Source organism: Rhipicephalus microplus, unplaced genomic scaffold (genome assembly GCF_043290135.1).
Source record: "Rhipicephalus microplus isolate Deutch F79 unplaced genomic scaffold, USDA_Rmic scaffold_59, whole genome shotgun sequence".
NCBI lineage: Eukaryota > Metazoa > Arthropoda > Arachnida > Ixodida > Ixodidae > Rhipicephalus > Rhipicephalus microplus.
Window position 1 is genome coordinate 529,560 of NW_027464632.1, and position 4,850 is coordinate 534,409.

At 52.9% G+C, this 4,850-nt stretch overlaps 2 non-coding genes across 2 annotated transcripts; both read right to left on the bottom strand.

Annotated features, from left to right (window-relative positions):
* TRNAN-GUU (transfer RNA asparagine (anticodon GUU)) lies at window positions 1–74 on the bottom strand. Its single transcript has one exon. It is a non-coding gene; the product is annotated as a tRNA-Asn (tRNA).
* A 3,746-nt stretch (window positions 75–3,820) lies between these two features.
* Window positions 3,821–3,894, bottom strand: TRNAN-GUU (transfer RNA asparagine (anticodon GUU)). Its single transcript has one exon. It is a non-coding gene; the product is annotated as a tRNA-Asn (tRNA).
* Window positions 3,895–4,850: the final 956 nt, after the last annotated feature.

Genomic DNA, 4,850 nt, shown 5'->3' on the forward strand with positions numbered 1-4,850 from the left:
CGTCCCCGGGTGGGCTCAAACCTCCAACCTCTCGGTTAACAACCGATCGCGCTAGCCAATTGCGCCACGGAGACAGTCCTGCTCCACTCTCACCACCATCAGAACATATCTTCAAAGCTATCAGCGCAAAGAAAAAAGCAACACACCAATCCCGGGAGGGCTTGAAACTCCAATTTTTCGGTTAACAGCCGAACGTGCTAGCCAATTGCGCCACGGAGACAGTCGTGCTACAATCTCACCACCTTCAGAACATATCTTCAAAGCTATCAGCCCAAAGAAAAAAAGTGCCGCACCACCACCGGGCGGGCTCGAACCTCCAACCTTTCGGTTAGGAGCCGATCGCGCTAGCCAATTGCGCCACGGAGACAGTCCTGCTCCTCTCTCACCACCTTCAGAACTTATCTTCAAAGCTGTCAGCCCATAGAAAACGAAGCGCCGCACCACCACCGGGTGGGCTCGAACCTCCAACCTTTCGGTCAACAGCAGACCGCACTAGCCAATTGCGCCACGGAGACAGTCGTGCTCCAGTCTCACCACCGTGAGAACATGTCTCCAAAGTTATCAGCGCAAAGAAAAAAGCAACACACCACTCCCGGGAGGGCTCAAACCTCCAACCTTTCGCTTAACAGCCGATCGCGCTAGCCAATTGCGCCACGGAGACAGTCCTGCTATACTCTCACCACCATCAGAACATATCTTCAAAGCTATCAGCCCCAAAAAAAGTGCCGCACCACCACCGGGTGGACTCGAACCTCCAACTTTTCAGTTAACTGCAAATCGCGCTAGCCAACTGCGCCACGGAGACAGTCGTGCTCCACTCTCACCACCGTCAGAACATTTCTTCAGAGCTATCAGCCCAAAGAAAAAGAAGTGCCACACCACCACCGGGTGGGCTCCAACCTCCAACCTTTCGGTCAACAGCAGATCGCACTAGCCAATTGTGCCATGGAGACAGTCGTGCTCCACTCTCACCAACAACAGAACATATCTTCAAAGCTATCAGCCCAAAGAAAAAAAAAGCGCCGCACCACCCCCGGGTGAGCTCGACTCTCCATCCTTTCTGTTAACAGCCGATCGCGCTAGCCAATTGCGCACCGGAGACAGTCGTGCTCCACTCTCACCACCATCAGAACATATCTTCAAAGCTATCAGCCCAAAGAAAAAAAGCGCCGCACCACCACCGGGTGGGCTCGAACCTCCAACCTTTCGGTTAACAGTCGATCGCGCTAGCCAATTGCGCCAGGGAGACAGTCCTGCATCACTCTCACCACCATCACAACATATCTTCAAAGCTATCAGACCATAGAAAAAAAGCCCGCACCACCACCGGGTGGGCTCGAACCCCAACCCTTTCGGTTAACTGCCGAACGCGCTAGACAGTTGCGCCACGGAGACAGTCCTGCACAACTCTAGCCACCAACAGAACATATCTCAAAGCTATCAGCCCAAAGAAAAAAAAGCAAAACGCCACTCCCGGGAGGGCTCGAACCTCCAACCTTTCGGTTAACAGCTGATTGCGCTAGCCAATTGCGCCACGGAGACAGTCGTGCTCCACTCTCACCCCCGTCAGAACATTTCTTGAGAGCTATCAGCCCAAAGGAAAAAAAGCGCCGCACCACCACCGGGTGGGCTCGAACCTCCAACCTTTTGGTTAACAGCCGATCGCGCTAGCCAATTGCGCCACGGAGACAGTCGTGCTCCACTCTCACCCCCGTCAGAACATTTCTTGAGAGCTATCAGCCCAAAGGAAAAAAAGCGCCGCACCACCACCGGGTGGGCTCGAACCTCCAACTTTTCGGTTAACAGCATATAGCGCTAGACAATTGCGCCACGGAGACAGTCGTGCTCCACTCTCGCCACCATCAGAACATATCTCCAAAGCTATCAGCGCAAAGAAAAAAGAACACACCACTCCCGGGAGGGGTCGAATCTCCAACCTTACGGTTAACAGCCGATCGCGCTAGCCAACTGCGCCACGGAGACAGTCCTGCTCCACTCTCGCCACCATCAGAACATATCTTCAAAGCTATCAGCGCAAAGAAAAAAGAACACACCACTCCCGGGAGGGGTCGAATCTCCAACCTTACGGTTAACAGGCGATCGCGCTAGCCAACTGCGCCACGGAGACAGTCCTGCTCCACTCTCATCACCATCAGAACATATCTTCAAAGCTATCAGCCTAAAGAAAAAAAAGCGCCATACCACCACCGGGTGGTTCGAACCTCCAACCTTTTGGTTAACAGCCGATCGCGCTAGCCAATTGCGCCACGGAGACAGTCGTGCTCCACTCTCACCACCACCAGAACATATCTTCAAAGCTATTAGCGCAAAGAAAAAAGCAACACACCAATCCCGGGAGGGCTTGAAACTCCAATTTTTCGGTTAACAGCCGAACGTGCTAGCCAATTGCGCCACGGAGACAGTCGTGCTATAATCTCACCACCTTCAGAACATATCTTCAAAGCTATCAGCCCAAAGAAAAAAAAGTGCCGCACCACCACCGGGCGGGCTCGAACCTCCAACCTTTCGGTTAGGAGCCGATCGCGCTAGCCAATTGCGCCACGGAGACAGTCCTGCTCCTCTCTCACCACCTTCAGAACTTATCTTCAAAGCTGTCAGCCCATAGAAAACGAAGCGCCGCACCACCACCGGGTGGGCTCGAACCTCCAACCTTTCGGTCAACAGCAGACCGCACTAGCCAATTGCGCCACGGAGACAGTCGTGCTCCAGTCTCACCACCATCAGAACATATTTTCAAAGCTATCAGCGCAACGAAAAACGCGACACACCACTCCCGGGAAGGCTCGAACCTCCAACCTTTCGGTTAACAGCCGATCGCGCTACCCTATTGCGCTACGGAGACAGTCCTGCTCCACTCTCACCACCATCAGAACATATCTTCAAAGCTATCAGCCCAAAGAAAAAAAAGTGCCGCACCACCACCGGGCGGGCTCGAACCTCCAACCTTTCGGTTAGGAGCCGATCGCGCTAGCCAATTGCGCCACGGAGACAGTCCTGCTCCTCTCTCACCACCTTCAGAACATATCTTCAAAGCTGTCAGCCCATAGAAAAAAAGCCCGCACCACCACCGGGTGGGCCCGAACCTCCAACTATTCGGTTAACGGCTGAACGCGCTAGCCAATTGCGCCACGGAGACAGTCCTGCTCCAATCTCACCACCATGAGAACACATCTTCAAAGCTATCAGCCCAAAGAAAAAAAAGCAACACACCACTCCCGGGAGGGCTCGAACCTCCAACCTTTCCGTTAACAGCCGATTGCGCTAGCCAATTGCGCCACGGAGACAGTCGTGCTCCACTCTCACCACCATCAGAACATATCTTCAAAGCTATCAGCCCAAAAAAAAAGTGCCGCACCACCACCGGGTGGGCTCGAACCTGCAACTTTTCAGTTAACTGCAAATCGCGCTAGCCAACTGCGCCACGGAGACAGTCGTGCTCCACTCTCACCACCGTCAGAACATTTCTTCAGAGCTATCAGCCCAAAGAAAAAGAAGCGCCACACCACCACCGGGTGGGCTCGAACCTCCAACCTTTCGGTCAAAAGCAGATCGCACTAGCCAATTGTGTCATGGAGACAGTCGTGCTCCACTCTCACCAACATCAGAACATATCTTCAAAGCTATCAGCCCAAAGAAAAAAAAGCGCCGCACCACCCCCGGGTGGGCTCGAACTTCCATCCTTTCTGTTAACAGCCGATCGCGCTAGCCAATTGCGCACCGGAGAAAGTCGTGCTCCACTCTCACCACCATCAGAACATATCTTCAAAGCAATCAGCGAAAAGAAAAAAAAGCGACACACCGTCCCCGGGTGGGCTCAAACCTCCAACCTCTCGGTTAACAACCGATCGCGCTAGCCAATTGCGCCACGGAGACAGTCCTGCTCCACTCTCACCACCATCAGAACATATCTTCAAAGCTATCAGCTCAAAGAAAAAAAAGCGCCGTACTACCACACGGTGGGCTCGAACCTCCAACCTTTCGGTTAACAGCCGATCGCACTCGCCAATCGCGCCATGGAGACAGTCGTGCTCCACTCTCACCAACATCAGAACATATCTTCAAAGCTATCAGCCCAAAGAAAAAAAAGCGCCGCACCACCACTGGGTGGGCTCGAACCTCCAACATTTCGGTTAACAGCATATAGCGCTAGACAATTGCGCCACGGAGACAGTCGTGCTCCACTCTCGCCACCATCAGAACATATCTTCAAAGCTATCAGCGCAAAGAAAAAAGAACACACCACTCCCGGGAGGGGTCGAATCTCCAACCTTACGGTTAACAGCCGATCGCGCTAGCCAACTGCGCCACGGAGACAGTCCTGCTCCACTCTCATCACCATCAGAACATATCTTCAAAGCTATCAGCCTAAAGAAAAAAAAGCGCCATACCACCACCGGGTGGTTGGAACCTCCAACCTTTTGGTTAACAGCCGATCGCGCTAGCCAATTGCGCCACGGAGACAGTCGTGCTCCACTCTCACCACCATCAGAACATATCTTCAAAGCTATCAGCGCAAAGAAAAAAGCAACACACCAATCCCGGGAGGGCTTGAAACTCCAATTTTTCGGTTAACAGCCGAACGTGCTAGCCAATTGCGCCACAGAGACAGTCGTGCTACAATCTCACCACCTTCAGAACATATCTTCAAAGCTATCAGCCCAAAGAAAAAAAAGCGCCGCACCACCCCCGGGTAGGCTCGAACCTCCATCCTTTCTGTTAACAGCCGATCGCGCTAGCCAATTGCGCACCGGAGAAAGTCGTGCTCCACTCTCACCACCATCAGAACATATCTTCAAAGCAATCAGCGAAAAGAAAAAAAAGCGACACAC